Source organism: Camelus bactrianus, chromosome 4, assembly GCF_048773025.1.
Source record: "Camelus bactrianus isolate YW-2024 breed Bactrian camel chromosome 4, ASM4877302v1, whole genome shotgun sequence".
Lineage (NCBI taxonomy): Eukaryota > Metazoa > Chordata > Mammalia > Artiodactyla > Camelidae > Camelus > Camelus bactrianus.
The window spans coordinates 90,831,364-90,852,279 of record NC_133542.1 but is presented as its reverse complement, the minus strand read 5'-3'; the positions used below and the strand labels follow the sequence as shown (position 1 = coordinate 90,852,279).

General features: G+C 33.9%; 1 protein-coding gene across 1 annotated transcript in view; it reads left to right on the top strand.

Moving 5' to 3' along the window:
- UBE2R2 (ubiquitin conjugating enzyme E2 R2) overlaps positions 1-20,916 on the top strand; it is an 89,582-nt gene that overhangs the window by 20,354 nt on the left and 48,312 nt on the right. The gene's annotated exons all lie outside the window — the stretch shown is intronic.

Below are 20,916 nucleotides of genomic sequence, written 5' to 3'. Positions count from 1 at the left end.
GGTGCTCATTGCTGTGAATTATTGTGTCTAGGATAGAGTGAAGGGTGATATATTTGTACATCTGTATATCTACATACATACAAACTTTTTTTGTTGTTTATTCTTTTCTGTATTACATCTATACTTCTTTTCTTTTATCCCAGAAATTCTGGTCCTCAAGGATACGGGGGATAATGAATTAGAATATTCTCATTGTTAATTACTCATTTGTTTTACTCCACATCATACATTAGTCTCAGAATAGCAATACTAATATTGCCATTTCCAATATGATTACTGAGAACAGTTGCATAAAATGTTTTGCATATGCTAACCCCATTCCCTCTCACTTTCTATTTGTAGTATATATCATCATTATTATTGTATTACATACTCTGTAGTAGTCCTCCCTTATCTGTGGGGGATATGTTCCAAGACCCTCAGTGGATGCCTGAAAACAGGGATAGTACTGAATCCTATATACACTGTTTTTTTTATATGTACATATATATGATAAAGTTTAACTTACAAATTAGGCACAGTAGGAGACTATCTAAATTGCCATCATCACTACTCTTGCGCTTTGGGCCATTATTTAGTAAGCTAAGGGTTACTTGTACACAGGGACTCTGGTATGTCAGCAGTTGATCCTGATAACCCAGTCAGCTACTGAGTGACTAACAGGTGGGTAGCATATACAATGTAGATATGCTGGACAAAGGAATGATTAACGTCCAGGGAGGAATGGAAAGGATGGTGTGAGATTCCATCATGCTACTTGGAGTGGCAGCTCAGTTTAAAACTTGTGAATTGTTTATGTCTGGAATTTTCCATTTAATGTTTTTGGACCTCTGTTGACTGAAGGTAATTGAAACTGTGGAAAGCAAAACCGCGGATAAGGGGACACTACTGTACTCTCTTTTAACCTTCATTTATTTTTAGCAAGTAATTATACAGGGAAACTGGATAGTTCAGAGGTTGACATACTTTTTCTATGAAAGGCCATAGCAGGTATTTTAGGCTTTGTGGGCCAAAAGTGAACTCAGAGATATTGTGTAGTTACTTATATAATGAGAGAAAACAAATTCCTGCAGATCTTCATTGACAAAATTTAAAATTAAATGATTGACTAATTTTTTTGGAATGCAGATCTACTAATTAAAATAATGGAATTAATTTTGGGGGGTTAGATAACACTTTGCTGAATTTGGATTCAGTTTTATTATTAAAATTGATTACACATATTCATCTGTTAATTTTGATTTCTAATGAAATTTCCTCTTTGAGATGTCTTTTTACACAGATTGGTACTGCCAAATACAGGCATCAGTCCATGAGCATATGATATGATTTGGGATATTTATTGCTAGGAATGCATTTGTAAAATTCTGTTAGATTTCTCTCTTTTTTTAAATTAAAGTATAGTCAGTCTACAGTGTATCAGTTTCTAGCGTATAACACATTGCTTCAGTCATACATGAATATGTATATTCATTTTCATATTTTCCACCATAAGCTACTGTAAGATATCAAATATAGTTCCCTGTGCTATACAGTATAAACTTGTTTATATATTTTATATATACCAGTCAGTACCTGCAAATCTCGAACTCCTAATTTATCCCTTCCTATCCCCTTCCCCACTGTTAACCATAAGTTTGTTTTCTATGTCTGTGAGTCTGTTTGTTTTATATAAGTTCATTTGTCTTTTTTTTTTTTTTTTTTTTAGATTCCACATATGACTGATGTCATATGGTATTTTTCTTTCTCCTTCTGGCTTACTTACTTCACTTCGAATGACATTCTCCAGGGCCATCCATGTTGCTATAAATGGCATTATTTTATTGTTTTTATCGCTGCATAGTATTCCATCATATAAATATACCACAACTTCTTTATCCAATCATCTGTCAGTGGACATTTAGGTTGTTTCCATGTCTTGGCTATTGTAAATAGTGCTGCTATGAACATTGGGGTGCGGGTGTCTTTTTGAATTAAGGTTCCCTCTGGATATATGCCCAGGAGTGGGATTGCTGGATCATATGGTGAGTATATTTTTAGTTTTTTGAGGAATCTCCATACTGTTTTCCATAGTGGCTGTAGCAAACTGCAGTCCTACCAACAGTGTAGGAGGGTTCCCTTTTCTCCACACCCTCTCCAGCATTTATCGTTTGTGGACTTTTGAATAACAGCCATTCTGACTGGTGTGAGGTGATACCTGATTGAAGTTTTGATTTGCATTTCTCTGATAATTAGATATTAAGTATTTTTTCATGTGCCTATTGGCCATTCGTGTGTCTTCATTGGAGAATTGCTTGTTTAGGTCTTCTGTCCATTTTTGGGTTGGGTTGTTTGTTTTTTTCTTATTAAGTTGTATGAGCTGTTTATATATTCTGGAAATCAAGCCCTTGTCAGTCTCATCTTTTGCATATAGTTTCTCTTATTCCGTAGGTTGTCGTTTTGTTTTGCTTATGGTTTCCTTTGCTGTGGATTTCTCCTCTTGATACTTGTCTTTTAACATGTCATTCCAGTGCAGATTAATCACTTGCAATTGATTAGGTAGAAATTCCTCAATTGCATAGTTAAATGGATTTTAAAATATGTAAATTTCTATTGTACTTGGCTCAAGTTTTGAAAAACACTGCTGAAACTGTCGTTTGAGCTCAGAATATGTATCTGTTGCAAATTTGTATGAGAACAGAGAACCTCATTTGTTTTAACTTCTGACTGAATAGGAAGTGAATAAAGCAGCTTGACATTACATGTGATTCCAGTAGGTTTTAGTTCTCACTAAAGTATTTTAAGTTGTACTACAGTATGAGTTTTAAATATAAGCAATATTTAGCCTTTATAATTTTATTTTAAATTAATTAATAAAATTAACAAGTGTGTAGCAAAAGCTAATTTCCAGTGCCATCCAGTGTTCTATAATAATGGTTGAAACTGGTTTTTTCCTTTAAGAAAGTTTTGAGCTCATTCCTGAGCTTAGAAAATTGCAATAAAACATTATCGACTGCCAAGCCATCAAACTGCTGTGTTATGGGGCAAGTCAGGATATTTGGCTTCTATTTTGGAACGGATGATGGCTCAATCCATGAAAGCAAATGAAATGTATATATTTTGGTACCACTGGCTAATAAGACATGACGGATTCAAATGTTTTCTACACAATACCTGCTGATATAATGCCATGAATAACCATAGGCTTGAAATACCTAATACATTTTGCGTTTTCACAAGTTTTGTTAGTTTGTCCAACTAAGCCTTTTTCTGTTCCACACATATTTTTATCACCATCACTTGTAACATTCTTTAGCAGATTCCACTTCAGGCTGTACTTACTTAGTGTTTTCTCAAGTCTGAAAATATCGTTTCCTGTTGTAGTTTGACATAGACATTCACAGAGGCTAATTCCTTCATCACTTCAAACTCTGTATTGACTGCCCAAAGAAACAACTGAACAGTAATCAGTAACATCTGTTGACTCCTAGAGCCAAGGAAACCCGCTAGAAACTATTTGCCTTGTTTTTTAATTGACTACTGATGTTACTCCCAGTATCCTTAACTTGCTTGAACAACTGTTCTCACTGAAAGGCTAATAATCTTAAACAAGTTTATTTTCTCTGGACACATTTCTTTGACTGTTGTAATCAAACACAACTTAATTAACTCACCAACAGTAAATGGCTTTCCTTGCTAGGCTGACAAATGAGCCACTCACACCTAGTTTGTTTGCAGTTTCATTATTTATTTTATGAAGAAATTCTGGTAAGATCTGATATTCAATACAAAATTTTTTGATTTTTCTGACCGTTGCTTTCCTGTGAATTGAGTATTGTGATGAGTGCAGTCTAGTAACATCTATATTGTATTCTTTAGCATAGTTATAGTGTTACTACATAATAAAGATAATGCTTTGCCATCTAATTTGATGACAGAACACACTCCACTGTGCCTTAATGTGTGGCATTTGAAGTGTACTTTTCTTTTTTTGTCTTGACATGATGGGTTGTGCACTCATAAATAAAATTAAAATGTCATTTTGCAGCAGTATGTGTGACACTCAAAATGCTATATCCCTGCAATTTGTAGTGCATCATGATGCCGCAGTATGAGATACCACATATAGTCTCTGTTGTAACTACTCAACTCTGCCATTGCAGCATTAAAGCAGCCACAGACAAGTCATAAATGAGCGTGCCTGTTCCAGTAAAACTTTATTTTATGGACAATGAAATTTGAATTTTATACATATTTCCATGTGTCACAAATGTTCTTTTGTAATTATGTTTCCCTTTCCAGTGTTTTTCATTTGTTCTTTTTTTATTTTTTGTTTTTTTTAAATTGAAGTTTATAGTCAGTTACAATGTGTCCATTTCTGGTGTACAGCATAATATCCTACTCATGCATATATATACGTATAATTATTTTCATATTCTTTTTCATTAAAAGCTGTTACAAGTTATTAAATATAGTTCCCTGACATTTGTTCTTGCAGTGGTACTTTTATCTAAGCTATTTTCCTTCAGCCTACAGAACTTCCTTTTAATACATTTTGTAGTCTGCTGGCAACAACCTCTCTAAGCTTTTGTCTGAAAGCATCTTTAATTTTTGAAGTTTCTTTGCTGGGTGACAATTTATAAATTGGCTATTTTTTCTTCCTTAATCTTATCTTTCCTTTCAGCTCCTCTAAGTTGTCATTTCATCGTTTTCTGACTTCCTTAATTTCTTTTTCCCAGCTTTATTGAGATATAATTGATGGATAACCTTGTGTAAGTTTAAAGTATATAATTTGATAATACAGTATGTATTGCAAAATAATTACCACAATAAGGTTAGTTAACACTTCCTCCATCTCACATAATTATGTGGTAGTGGTGGTGGTGTTGGTGGTAATATTTAAGATTTACTTTCTTAGCAACTTTCAGGTGTACAGTACATTACTGTTAACTGTAATCATCATGCTGTACATTAGGTCCCCAGAACTTATTTCTTTTATAATTGGAAGTTTGTATCCTTTAATCAACATCTCATTTCTCCTATGCCACCATCCCTCCCTTCCAGTCCCTGGCAAACACCATTCTACTCTCTGTTTCTATGAGTTTGGCTCTTTTAGATTCCACATGTAAGTGAGATCATACAGTATTTATATTTCTCTGCTAACTTATTTCACTTAGCATAATGCCCTCAGTGTTCATCCATTTTGTCCCAAATTGTAGAATTTCCTTTTTTTTTTTTAATAGCTGAAGATGTTCCGTTGTATATGTATTGACTTTCTTATTTTCTTTTGACAAGTCAGCTGTCAATACTATTATTGCTACTTGAAGGTAATGTCTTTTTACTTCTGGTTGTTTTAAGGATTTTCTCTTTGTCTTTGTTTTCAACAGCTTATGGTGTGCCTGAACATGATTTTCTTTACGTTTATCCTGATCTGGTTCATTGAGCTTCTTAAATCTGTGTGTAGATATCTTTCGTCAGTTTTGGAAGATTCTTGCCTATTTTTCCTTCAGATACTGCTTTTGCCTTGTTCCCTCATCCTTTCCCTCTTTCTCCCCACCCTCCTTCTTTCCCTCTCTCCCTCTTCTCTATTTACATATTTATAACTAGGTTCCACCTACCTCCTACACTCTGTTCTGTCCTTTTTTTTTCTTCCTGTTTCAGTTTGCATGTTTTCCATTGACCTGAATTTGAGTTCTCTAATCCTGTTTGATGCAGCCCAATCTACCCAATGAGTTCCAAAGCCTAGATGTTGTATCTCATGTTTAAATTTTTAATATACTTAAGTTATTTGTTAAAATTTATTTTTAACATTAAATCTGCCCATTTTTCTTCTTTTTCTTTTTAACGTACTGATCATTGTTATTTAAAATTTTTTGTTTGCTAATTTGAATATGTGGGTTACCTTTGAATTTGTTTCTGTGCTCTTTTCTTCTCTTGATTATTCATTGTTCTGCCTCTCTGCATATCAGCTTTTTACTGTATGCCAGATACTGCATATAAAATATTATAGAAAGGCCAGATTTTTTTCTCCGAAGTTGCTTTTCCCTTTTGTTAGATAGATAGGATGTGGGGCTGTTGTCTTCAAGCCAAGGATTAATTTAGGTTGGGGCTCGGGTTACAATTTTAATAAGATTCAGTCCACCTCTGGTTGTCCTTGTGCTTCTGGTGTACTTTCCTGGGCTTTTGACTGAGAGGTAAATCTATGTCTCCTCAGTTTTGAATGAGTATAAGAGATTGAATTCTGCCCTTCAGAGTTTCTGAGTTTAGTGTTTCACCTTTCAATACCATGCAGCTGTCCAATCTGAAGGAAGATTGTGTTTTTGTGTCAGTGCCCTAGCACCATCAGAATCCCTTGAGGAAAAACGGCCATGTGTTTTTAAGAAGCACTTATTGTCCTTCATTTCAGCTCTGTGTAACCACCAGAAATTGGGCTGATTTCTCTTTTTCTTAGTAGCATCCTTCTGCTTGTGCCCGCTCAGATTTTTCAGCCTACTTTCCAAATTCACAAATGCCTGCAGAAAAAGAAAATGAAGAAAATGGCCAACAATTTCTGGCTCACCAAAGAAGGGCTCTCCCCTTCTGAAATTTTAGTTCCATGTAGTTGGTACTGCTGTAGGTTTCCAAAGTCTTCTTAAAAATATGATTTTTGCAAAACCACTCCCTCCATATTATTGCAGTGGGGGCATTCATCTGCTGTGACCTGCTGTATCCTGCTTGGAAGCACAACTGTCTTCTACTTAATATCTGAGTGACAGAAAAACTGGTGAAGTTCTCAGTGCGTGGATTATGGTGAAGGGGAGTGGCGGGGGGTGGGTGGCAGCTTTTAACTTCTTTATAAGGTGATCTGACTGGCCTTTTCCTAATGGAACCTCTCAGTGTCACTATCTTCAGGCCTTTCTCTTGGGCCTGTGAATTTCCCCGTGAAGGCTTTCCATTTTTCTGTTTCTGGAGGGTAGAGGACTTAATGCCAGCATCCTGGGAGCTACCTGGGGAAGAGGAGTAGGATTGTCAATGTTTAGCATAGTAACTTTTCTTTCATCTCCCGTTTGCAGTATAGAGTTCCTGCCCAAAACTGAGCCTTATGTTGCCCATCTCAAGGACTATTTCACCTTCTCCAGAGAATAAAATGTCCATATTCTGGCATGAGTACCCAAGTGCATAAAGTCAAGGAGAGGATCTGAGAATATAACTGCTTCATAAATAAACTTTCAGGCAATTTTCCTCCACTTAGCATCTTCACACTCCTACTTGTGGATCTATTTGATACTTCCAGTTCTCAAGATTTTGGGATTATATGTGTAAATTATTTTGGTTTTTTACTTATCCCACTACCAGTTTATGATCTGGTTTTCTCTGGTCTTTTGGAGTAATTTGTTTCTTTCCCATCTGCTTTCTACTTTCCAAAATTTAATTGCTGTTGTCTGTTTGCCCATTGTCTTTGTCCTTGTGGGTGTATCCTTTTTTTAATCCCTGTATTTTAACTTTTAGTAGCTTTTGAGAGTAGGTAAAAATAGAACTGTGTCTGTTTAATCTAAAGCACTAAAAAAAGGTAATTTGGTATAAAACTCATAAGGTATAAAATGACTTTTATAAAGCAAAAAGTTAGTCTGAATAATCTATTTTTTTCTCTTGGTTTGAAGTGCTACCTTTATCATAATCCGAATTCCCCTGTTTATTTGAGTCTTTCTGTTGTTTGTTCCATTAATCTCTACCTAGTCTTAATTATTTTGGTTTAGAATATATTTTTAATGGGTTATTTCCCTCTCACTACATTTTTTCCCTCCCCAAGAAGTTTGTTGTCTGTTCTTCCTTTTTTTTTTCCTGTATGAACCTTTGAATCAAAGTAGCTAGTTTCCCCACCAGGTCCTTTCAGTATCTGTATATTCTTTGTCATCACGTTACGTTTATAAATTAGTTTGGAGAGAGTTGACACCTTGACATTTTAAGATGTTTCTTTGACCTTCCATTTATTCAGAGATTTCTTTTGTGTCTCAGACTTCAGACATCTTAGTTGAGGGGTGGTTATCGTATATTTTCATAAATAAAGACCGTTAGAGCAGTTTTAGGTTTGAAGCAAAACTGAGAGGAAGGTACAGAGATTTCCCATGTACCCTCTGCCCCCACACAAGCATCGCTTCCCTCATTATCAGCATCCCCCACTAGAATGGCACATTTGTTACAATTGATGAACATACATTGACACTTTACAGTCATCTATAGTCTATAGTTTACATTAAGGTTCACTCTTGATCCTGTACATTAACAAATGTATAACAACATGTATCCATCATTATTGTATAATACAGAATATTTTCACTGTCCTAAAAATCATCTGTGCTCTGCCTGTTCACCTTCCCATTCCCCAACCACTGGCAACTACTGATCTTTTTTCTGCCCTCACAGTTTTCTTTTTCATAATGTCCTATAGTTGGAATTGTACAGTATATTGCCTTTTCAGATTGTCTTTTACTTAGTAATATGCATTCAGAATCCTCCATGTCTTTTAGTTGCTTGAGAGCTCATTTCTTTTTAACACTGAATCATATTCCATTGTCTGGATGTATCACAAGTGACATCTCGGTTACTTTCAAGTTTTGGTAATTACAAATAAGGCTGCTATAAACATTTATGTACAGGTTTTTGTGTGGACTTAAGTTTTTAACTGATTAGGGTTTTAAATTCTAAGGAGCATGATGTAATAGGCTGCCAGCTATCTTTCAAAGTGGTTGTATCATTTTGCATTCCCACCAGCAATAAATGAAAGTTCAGGTTGTTCCATATCCTTACCAGCATTTGGTGTTGTCAGTGTTTTGGATTTTAACCATTCTAATTGGTATGTAGTGGAATCTCATTGTTTTTAATTTGTAATTCCTACGATGTGAAATGTTGAGAATATTTTCATAATTCTTATTTGCCATCTGTATATCTTCCTTAGTGAGATGTCTGTTCAGATATTTTGCCCATTTTTCAAATCAGGTTGTTCATTTTCTTATTGTTGAGTTTTAAGAGGTCTTTGTATATTTGGGGTAAGTCTTCTGTCAGATGTGTCTTACGCAAATATTTTCTCCCAGTATGTAGCCTGTCTTTTCCTTCTCTTGGCAGTATCTTCCAAAGAGCATGTTTTTAATTTTAATGAAGTCTAACTAATCAGTTCTTTTGTGCGTTTAGCATTGCATCTAAAAAGTTAATCGCCAAATCCAAGGTCATCTAGATTTTTTCCTATGTTACTTCTAGGAATTTTATGGTTTTGTATTTTATATTAGGTCTGTGATCCATTTTGAGTTAATTTATGAAGGGTGTAGGGTCCGTGTCGAGATACTTTTTTTTACACAAATAGTAGCATACTTAATTTGCAGCACTCTTCTGTTTTCACCAAATACATACTTTCCATATTGTTAAAGAGTATCCTCATCTTTGTTTTTAATCTTGCACATTTAAGTTTATTGCTAAGTAATTTTATGTTTATTGTTGCTATTTCAAATAGGGTATTTGCTTCTATTTTCTAAATAGATATTTGTATGTGGGAGTAGTAGTGAATTTATTGGTGTTAATATGTACCAGCACCCAACTGGATTCTCTTACCACCTGGCATAATTTTCCAGTTGATTCTTTTTAGATTTCCAAGTAAAGTGTAAAATTTGAAAATTATAATCATTTTCTAATTTTTGCACTTTTCTTTCTCCTATTTAATTACATTGACTGGTATATGCAAAATATTGTTAAAAATTGTAATGATAAAGATTATTCTTATCTTTTTCCTGGCTTTACTGAGAAAGCTTGTGACACTTAACAGAGATTTTGTTGGGTTTTGGGTTAGATACATATGCATTACCATGTTATTGAAGTATCTGGCTTTTTAAAAAATAATCAAGAATGGATGTTGGGTTCTGTTGCATACCTTCTCAGCATCTTTGAAAATGATCATATGATTTTTCATTCCTCATTCTGTTAATCTTTGATCCATTTGCTAAATATTGTGACCTGGTGTTATATGGTTATTATTTAGAACCAGTTAAGGAAGGTGGAGAAGGATCTAGACTTGACCACTTGGTTGAAATAAGACTTGCCTGGGACTGAGTCAGCCTCACACATAGAAAAATATGTAGAAAATGGGTCCAGTCTGATGGGCTGGGCAATTTTCAGGCCAGGGGAGTCTAATCCAAGATGAGAAAATCGTCTCAACAGAGAATTACAAAGACTGTTTATTGAGTGGTTAACATGTGCCCTGCCCTATGCTAAGGTGAATTTTACACACACACACTCCATTAGTCACTACATGTGTGACCTTGTGCAAGCTTCTAAAATTCTTTTTATTCATCTTCCTCTTTGTAATGTAGGTTTGATGATAATACCTACCTCATGGAGTGATTAAAATTTTTTTTTGACGTGCAGTTGATTTACAATGTTAGTTTCAGGTGTACAGCAAAGTGATTCAGTTACACACATACATACAAGTATTTTCAGATTTTTTTCCATTATGTTATTACAAGAAATTGAATAATATAGGTTTGATAATAATACCTACCTCATAGAGTGATTTTAAGAATTGAGTTAGTATATGTAAAGAATTTAGAACAGTGCCTGGCATATAGTAAGTACTCAGGTGAGAGCTGATGCTACTGTCTTGTATTCCTTACAGCAACCCCATGAGGTAAGTATCACTGAACCAGTTCTATATATATGGGGAAATTAAGACTTGTAGGGAGTTTAAGGTTACGTAGATTCCAGGTTCTTTGACTTATTTAAGTCTGTCTGCCTTAATTTTGCCTGGCTCCCAAAGCAGGATACTTGGATGTTCAGAGTGGGAGATTTGTCAGGAAATTGGTAAGAGGACCAGATATATCCCTGCTACTGGAGTTTGGAACAGAGTAGTCTTCAGGAAGACACTGGCCATGGTAAACAGAATATACTTTTAGAATAAGAACTTCAGAATTAGAGTTGGGGCATACATTGGAATTTGGGCTGAATGAAAGAGGTTGGAGTCCAGTAATCAGACCATTCAGGATTCAGTTGAGTCTGAAGATTGAGGGCTTTAAATAGTAATCAAGTTAGGATTGTCCTTGGAAGTTAGGGATGCACTGATTTTGTGGGTATTGAAAGTGGCAATAGCTACAAGAGTGATTATGCCAGAAACGGTGAGTGAGGGCCATCATTAGTTACTTCACTGCTCAATCACCTGTATTTTTACTTGTCATCTCATGATACTAGACCAGCTGTGCCCTGATATCAGCTGGGCTCATGAGCTGCTGAACTCATGGTTTAGATGGCCTTTGCAATAACAAGTTTCATTTGCTTCCTGATGGCTAATGACTTAACTGACCTGCCTATCTGGATTCCTGACTTTTGGCTTACTCTTAACCTTTTGAAATTTGCCCCTCCAAATCCTGCCAATTTAGATTCCTTACTGCCTTCACATTACTGATTTGACACCTGCTTCTTTCCTTTTAATTAAATTTAGTTTCCATTTATGACAATAATTCAGATTTATAGTTTTGGTTTTTTCTTTAGATTTATAGTTTTAAAAGTCAAGCATACTATAAAGCTTATAAGGAAGTTACTACTCTCCACTATGCCAAAACAACCTCTTTAGGCTATTTTACAAATGGAGCAAAAGTGAGTCTTTGGTTACCTCCCATGGTTACGTCCAGCATAAGTAGCACCTGAGGTGAGTCCCACTCCCAGACTCAGTCTCGTACACCAGTATTTATTTTAATCAATTTTTTGTTATTGTTCCCAGGATTAAGTTAATAATCATACTTCTCAATTCGTGGCTTTTTATCATTGTTTTGCCTGTAGCAGACCTTTTCTTTTGTTTGTTGGTTGGTATGTATATATGTATCCATTTCTTTTTATTCCCATCCCTGTTTCTTTTCCCCTCTTATCTCTTAGGCAACCATTCTAATGAGTTTATGAAATCCTTTGGTAGGCACTCTTTTTTAAATTATTAAATTTTTAAAACAATCACCAACTTAGAGCTTTCTTCCTAACCATTTGAGAGTAAGTTGCTAATCTCTGATGTCCCACCATTACTTTGAGTATTTGAGTTTTTTTCCCACAAACAAGATTATTCTATGTAATCATAATTATCAACAGTAAGAAAATTAGGGTTGAGACAGTACATCTAATTCTCAAGCCCCATTCTACTTTGCAAATTATCTTAATATTCTTCATAGTAGAAGGACCCAGTTCAGAATCATGTGTTGGTTTTAGGAATTGTACTGCTTCTATAATGTCTTTCAGACTATAATCATTCCTTAGTCTTCTCTAGACTTTCATGCCCTTGGCAGGTTTGATGGACACTTAACTTTGTAGAATGTCCCTCAGTTTGTGTAAGGAAAATTTCCTCATGTTTATTTCAGGAAGCATGTGATTTTGATTTGTCTCATTACTGATGATTGGTCACTTATGATATGTCTGGTGATCTAGCAGGCTTCTATAAAGTTATCTTTCCTTTTTAATTAGTATTTTGTTGGGAACTATTTTGAAGCTACATAAATATGCGATTCCTGTTCAACTTTAAATTTATGTATTTATGTCTGTATGGATTTATAGTTTCCTGTTTTATTCAGTGGGTAATGATGGTATGCATTCAGATAAAATATACATTTTATATGCATACATATTACACTGGCATAAACGATATTTAATTTTATTTTCATATATAACAACATATTTAAGTATGAAAGTATGATCTAAATCTGGACGGTCGTATTCCAGAATGTTCAGGATGATTATCTGGTTGGTAGTGAGTAAAACTCCACCATGATGAGATAAGTGGAGCTTAGAAAATTTAATCACACAAAATATGAGCACAGTGTTACTTCTATCTGAACTGAAGTTAAGGAATCCAGCTGCTTGATCCAAATCTGACCTGATCATGGCTGCAGTTTGGTGCCACCTGATGGCATTTGTCCACTTTAGTATCAGTATAGATGGGGACATAAATCTGGCTGGCTAGGACTTCCAGGCATTGGCAGCAGTTTTAGACATGGTTAGTTGATGGCAGATTCTTTGACAGTCTTGGGAGACTGGCCAGGCGAATACTGGGGGAATGAGAAGACCCATTTTCTACCTCCTTGCTTTCTAAGACAGATGACCGTTTCTCTTTTAGGCCTCACTGTTGTCTCTTTCAGGGCAGGGGTGGATGTGTTTACTGTAATATCAGTGATTTTTATTTTCTCTATTTAATGTGCTTTCTGTTAATTCTTCAAATTAACATGTGTGAAATGTTAATATTAAGTCTCAATGAAAATTAAAATTAATTTTAACAAAAAGACAAATCAGTTAAGATGTAAGGTTCAGCTGTCTCAGGAATAAGGGAAATCATGTTAAGTAGGTAATTTATGTAGGAACTGTTTTCCATCACGGCGATTTTCAAGTAGTATTTATCTAAGGGGGACTTGTTCTGGCTATGTAAAAGGATTCTCCCTTCCAAAGCAAGTCTCATCTTTAAGTTTTCTATTTTAATTCTATTATGTATTACCACCATTCTTGAAGTATTTTCGTATTTCTGCAGATTACTTTATCCACCCACAAACGTTTTTGGATCTTAGGTGCACAAGGTTAAGTTAATCATAATCCTCAGTTTATAGCCCATTGTTGTCATTGGTCTGTGCATATTATATTCTCATGTTATTTCCTTTTTATCCCCAAGCTCTACTGTAATTTCTCTCCTCCTGCCATAGCCTTATTCTACTTTATTTGTTTCTGTTCATATAAAATGTGTTTTGTTCTGTGTACATGTACTGTACTTTATGTAAATTAGGTATTGTTTTTCATATTTATTTCTAGTAATTTTTTCCTTCTAACTGGTATATTTTAAAGATCCATCCACATTGCTATGTGTACACCTGATCGCTCATGACTATTAATAATATTGTAGTATGCTTCCATCACAATTTAGCTGTCCATTTTCAGTGACAGCCACTCAGTTTGACTCCATCTTCATTTTGTGATTGTCACTGCCATAGTGAACATCCAGGTATGGGTCTTGTTATATGCCTTTATGAGAATTTCTTTGGAATATAGAGCCAGGAGCTGAATTTCTGGATTATAGGGGATGTATACTTAATTTGACTAAATAGTGTAGGATTGTTCTCTAGAGTAGTATTAGGAATAGAATAGGAAAGAAATTAATCTGCATTGTTAACTGGCAGTGCCTGATATTTTTTTTATCTTTTTTCAGCCAGCACTGACAACATGCAGCTTTCTTGTTTTTGTCAATCTCTAAGTATAAAATACCTTGTTAAATAAATTTTCTATTTCTCTGATAATTTATTTGAGCGTCTGTTTACATGCTTGTTACTCTGTTTCCTCTTCAGTAAAGTGTCGATTGATTTTTTTTTTTGCCCATTTTTTTGGAATGCAGTTACTGTTTTTTCTTGTTGAGTTATAAGAGTTTTTTGTATTTGAAATATCTTCACTCAGTACAAGAAGAGAAACTCAAATTTGAGGTAATCAAGTCAATAGATCTTTTACCTTATAAAAGCACAAATGCTTTTTTGACTGAAAAAGTTCTTTAGCTTTATTGTTTAATCTTTCACGTTTAGGTCTTTAATGTATCTTGCAAATATCTGTGTAGGCTCTGCAGGGATCCAGTATTATCTCCTTACAGAGAACTAGTTTTCCCAGCACCATTTACCAAATGATCTCTTTTTCCCAAGATAATTTCCTTTAATATTCATAGAATTCCTTTCTCATATGTTAAATTCCTATATAGCTCTGAGTTCTCTATTCTGTTTCTTGGTCTGTTCTCAAGACATTTTGTTAATTTGATGGGACAGTGTTGTCTCCTGCCCCTTATTCCCTCCACCCTCAGATTGTCTTACTCTCTTTTTTTCCATAGAAATTTTAGAATAAGTTTATTGAATTAAACAGGAAACAACTGGGACTCTTAATGCAATTTTATATTGAATTTATAGATTAATTTGTTAGAGAATTGACATAGAATATTTCCCTATATCCTTTGTTCAAGTTTTAAAGTTTTCACTATAGAATTCTTAATCAAGAGTACATAATTCTCAGCTACTTTATAGTTTGTGTTGCTATTATACATGGCATCTTGACCTCTTAAATTTCTATATATCATATTAAATATATACGATTGTGGTAAGATACACACAATACACCACTTACCACTTAGCAATTTTTAAGCATACAGTTCAGTGTTATTAGATACGTTCATATTGTGCAGCCATCACTATCATCCATCTCCATGTCTTTCATCATATAAAACTGAAACCCATTAAATAGTATTCCCCCATCCTCCTCTCCCCTCAGCCCCTGGCAGATACCATTATACTTTCTGTCTTTATCATTTTTGACTACTCTTAAATACCTCATGTAAGTGGACTCATACAGTATTTATCTTTTTGTGACAGGCTTATTTCATTTAGAATGATGTCTTCAGATTTCTGTGTTGTAGCATATTGCAGAATTTTCTTGCTTTTTAAGGATGAGTAGTATTCCATTTGTGTGTGTGTGTCTGTCTAACTTAGATAAGGTCTTTGTCCATTTTTGAATCATGTTTTTTTGTTTTTGAGTTTATGAGCTCTCTATATATTCTGGACATTAATCTCTTATCAGATACATGATCTGCAAATGTTTTCTCTCTGTTATATTTTCTAATTGGTTATTGCTTGGGTAGACATCTGATACTGACTTATAGGTTGATTTTATGTTTGTTAATTTGGCTGAATTCTTTCTTCTAGTAGTAAGCTGGTTTTTATAGATTATTTCTGAAAATAATGACAGTTATCTTTTCCCTTCCAATCCCTAGATTTTTCTAAGTTTTTTTTTTTATAGTAGTAGCATATTAAGTACTACCTGTGACAGTCAACCTTATGTTATTTGCAATCTCAAATACTACATTTAAGGTTTCTTATTTAGTATAATGATTGTTACAAGCTTTTGATCTATATAGCCATTACCAAGTTAAGGAAGTTTCCTTTCTATTCCTAGTTTATGACTCTTCTAAAAAAAGTTTTTTTAAATCATTTATAGGTGTTAAAATTTGTTCAAAACATTTTCTGCATTGATAGAGATACCCATTTTCTCCTAGTCTGTTTATGTAGTCAATTACATGATGGATTTTTTCCCCTATATTGAACCATCCTTACATGCTAAGGAAAAATTTTTCCTGTTAATAATGTATTTTTAAAAAGTACACTGTTGTAGGGGAGGGGATAGCTCAAGTGGTAGAGCACATGCTTAGCATGCCCAAGGTCCTGGGTTTAATCCTGGGTACCTTCTCTAAAAATAAATAAATCTAATTACTTCCCCTCACCCTTGCCAAAATTAAATAATGTAATAACAAATAAAAATTTTAAAAAAATTTAAAATAATAAAAATAACAGTTGGAGTCATATACCTAGTATTGTATTTATTTGTTCCCTTTTTTGAAAACAAGTGACAAAGAGCTGTAATTTTAATTTCTTATATTTTCTTTTATCTGATTTTGAAGTTAAGATTATATATGCCTCATAAAATGACCTGGCAGCTTTTGCTCTTTTTTAAACTTTAGAAACAACATGTATAAAACAGGACTCAACTTTTCCTTAAAAGTTGCTTAAAACAACCTGTAGAATCATCTTGGCCTGGAGTTTTTTTCTTTTTGAAGAAAGAAGTTTGTAGTTACCGAATTAATGTCTTCAGCAGTCCTTGTTGGTCTATGTAAGTTGTCAGTTTTTTGGGGTTTTTTTTTCGTACCAGTTTAAGCATTTTATATTTTTCTGAATATTTCTTCTTATCTAGATTCTCAAGTAATTACCATGAAGTCATTCATAATCGCTTCTAAATTTTTTCTCATTTTTATTTAGTCTTGTTATATCTACCTATTTCCCCCTTATTCTGTATTTTAAAAATTTGTGACTTTTTTCCTCTACCACATTTTTTGTTATTTTATGTGAAGTCTGCCTATTTGGTTTCTTTTTAAACTACCTTTTAGTTTGGTTAATGTTCCTTATTTTGTTGTTGTTAATATCTCTTTCATTGATTTCTGCCTTTTACTATTTTCTTCCCTTTTGTTTCTTTTAGTTTGCTATATTCTTTGTCCAGCTTCTTGAATTTAGTACTTAACTCTTGATAATTTTAATTTTCCAATGTAGTTTTAACTATGTCACACAAAATGTAGTGTTTTGTCATTTAATTCTAAGTGTTTCTTAATTTTCTTTATTTTTAACACAAGATTATTTAGTATGTTTAGTTTTTAAACATGGGAGTTTTTTTAAGCTCTTCTTTTCATATTAATATGTAACTTTATTTATTACATTATGGCTAAAGACCATAATCTCTGAGATACTGATCTTTTGGATTTTATCGCAGATTCTTTTGTGGCTCGAAACATGTATATTTTATAAGACTTTTTCTCTCTGCTGGGTATAAAGTTTTATATATTGTCTATTTAATAGCTCAAGCTTACTATATTCAGATCATCAATATTTATACTTTCCCCCCTCTACATACATGATCTATCAGTTTCTGAGACGGAGGTGTTCTAATCTCCAGATACAGTTGTTAATTTATGTTTCTCTCTGCATGTTTCCCATTGGTTACTTGATATATTTTTTGGCTGTCTTTTTAGATACATACATGTTTATAATGGTTATGTCTTGTTCTGTTACTTCTTTGATGAGTACATGCTCTTCTCCTTTGTCTCTTAAGGGCATTTTTTTAGTTTTGAATTGCATTTTATCAGATTGCTTTTCCAGTTCTTTTAGCTTATTTTTTCTTAGCACGTTTTTCTAACCTTTTGGGTTTTTTTCAATATTTTTTGAATCGTGTAGATAAGAAAATTGTCGGATTTTGAAACAGATGAAACAGGAACTTAAAATAAGCATGGTAAATACATTTAAGAAATTAAAGAATTAAAATGGTACTTGTTGTCTGGTTTTATCTGCCTCTTACTACAGCTGTATGTATTCTTCAGGTGATTATTTTGGTTCGTGAGCTTCTTTTTCCTGAGGTTTTCAGCTACTATGTTTGGTTTTCAGCTCCTATTAGGGGGAAATAGTGAAAGTCCAAGTCTACATCTGTGTACATTTCTGGGGAAAGGATGAGCTCCAGGCACTGTAAAATCAGTGTTGGTCATTCCTGTTTGCTGCCCCTTCATCATGCAACAACACTGGACAGGGCTTTACTTTGGAACTCACAGTAACTAGTGGAAGGAGGCCTTAGATTATAATCTACCAGTCCTGGAGATCTAGAGGAAAGGAAGAAAGGCTTGAAAGAGTGAATGCTGAGGGTAAGCTAATCAGCTTGCACTTGTTTTTGTCAGTGCCTTAACAGTAGCAAAGCTTTTGCACTGTCCTGATTTTTACACTGCAGATACCTGCATAGTGAAATTAGACTGTTGATTTATTTGGAGAAAGGGTTAGGCAGTCATCCCAAAGCATAAACAGGGGAGAACCAAGGACAAAATATAAAAAAGCCTTTTACCACCTTGTTCTTTCCAGAGGCAGCACTCAGCAAAGCATCATTTTCTCAAGTTTTTTTATTTTGTTTTACTTTATCAAAGTAATACGTGCATATAGTTGTGTTTTATTTTGTAACTTTATACCCATTGACAGCAACTTCCATATTTTTCCCTTGCCCCATTCGCTGGCAGGCACCATTCTATTCTCTGCTTCTGTGAGTTTCACTATTTTAGATACCTCAGTATAAGTGGAATGATGCAGTATTTGTCCTATAACTGACTTCACTTAGCACAAAGCCATCCATGTTGTCACAAATGGTGAGATCTCCTTCTTTTTTAAGGCTGAGTAATATTCGGTTGTTTTTATACACCACATTTTCTATATCTCTTGGTCCATTGATGGACATTTGAGTTGTTGGGATATTTTGACTATTGCAGTTAATGTGTACATAGTTGTAAGAATAAAAAATATTTCTAGATGTATGATGTCAAACAGCAGTACCCTGCTTTACATATTCCCTCCCGCATTTCCTCTCTTCAGTCTTGTTTTCTGATAGTTTTTACCTATAGATTTCTAAGTGGTATGTTTGCACTGTTAATGATTTTTGAATTTTTAATATTTTCTTTTGACTTACTGTTATGGAACCTAAAAATTTAGCCATCCTATATATGTCATCACCCCTTTTCACCATTTCCTCTTCTATCTTTCCCAATATATTTGTAACAAAATCTAGTCTTTTCTTTGTTTTTAATACAGTGGGCTCTGCTTCCATGGATTCCACATCTATGGATTCAGTCAACCATGGATCAAAAATATTCGAGGGAAAAAAATACCATAAAGTTCCAGAAAACAAAACTTGAATTTGCTGTGTGTTGGCAACTGTTTACATTGTATTAGGTATTATAAGTAATCTCAAGATGACTTAAAATACATGGGAGGATGTGTGTAGGTTATATGCAAATACTACGCTATTTTATATAAGAGACTTGAGCATCCTTGGATTTTGATATCCCTGAGGGTCCTGAAACCATTCCCCCTGTGGATACCGAGGGACAGCTGTATATATAATAAGTATTATGTTGATTTCTTTCTCCCTTTTGTATAGTGTGATTACATTTCCATTTTACTTGGTTTCCTTTGTCACTCTCATTTGTGATTCCAAATTCTCTAATTGAATTACAAACCCCCTTTGAATACTGTTTTCCATATGGTCAAGTACATTATTCTTGTTTTCATTTTAAGTCTTTTATAATTTATTATGCTTACCATACTTGGAGGCTTCTTTCAGTCTGGAAACTGAATAGTTTTTAGTTCTGAGATATTTTATTAAATTCTTTAATTCTCTTTCTTCCATTTTCTTTCCTTTTCCTGGAACTCCTCTTACTTTGATGATAGGTTAGATTCTCTAATTTTCATATTCTGTTGTATTTTCTATATTTTGTCTCTTCATTGTACTCAAGAAGGTTTTCTCAACTCTAATTTTAATAATCTTTTGATACATGTTTTAAAATTTTGGTTATCATTTTAAAAACTTTATTATTGAAAATATAAACAAAAGTGGAGAGAGTCTTAAAAAAAACTATGATGTACCTATCACGTACTTGAGTGATTAACATTTTGCCATATTGTTTCATTTCTCTCTCTAGTTTCTTAGAGCAGATTTAGACATCATGCCATTTTACACATAAATAATTCAATATGCTCCTCTATGGTTTCTTATTATTAATTGGAAGGCTTTCTTTCTGAGTTTTCCCTTTCATCATTTACATATATTTTTGTGTGACAATAAAGACCTTATTTAAGTTTCTTTGTTTTGTTTTACAGAATGATTTTGTATTCTGTGAAACAGAATTTGGTTATTTAAATGTAGGTTTAATGTTTAGCATATAATTCTTGGTGGTCAGTCTATTTTATTTTAATATAATTGCCTTTTAGGAATGCACGTTTTCCAAGCAATTATCCGAAAGGAAATTCTCTTGATTGGGAATAACACTTTCCTGACATGCCAGATTTGGTCATAAGCTTCTTTTTCTTCTGACATCTTAGCTTTTGGTGTAAGTTTGAATTTTATTGACTTCTGATTCCTAGTGCCTTCCCCCTGACGTTTTTTATTAATTAGGTTGCCCTAGCAAGTACCATTGTGAGAGACTAAGAATGCAGCATCTTGTTGTGTTGGCATGGCATAATATTCCATAGCACTGTTTCCATCACTCTTTGGCCAAGTAAAAACATTGCTGCCAATATCTTTCTAAACGAATCCTCATATATCACGTTTGTGCACTGTTGAATTCATGTGTGTTTTAAGTCAGAATTTTCACAGATCCATGGTTGTATAACATCAAATTTCCATTTATTACTTGTTTGTTATGTCTGACACATAACTTTTTTTTCTTTCTACGGGTGTTGTGGTAAAAAAGAATGAGTAGACTGTTAAATTTTAACAAGCTATTCTTCAGCAATTAGATAACGCAAGGCAAGGAAGATCTGGCTTTGTCGTCGGTAGTTTTAATGAGGATCTATTTTC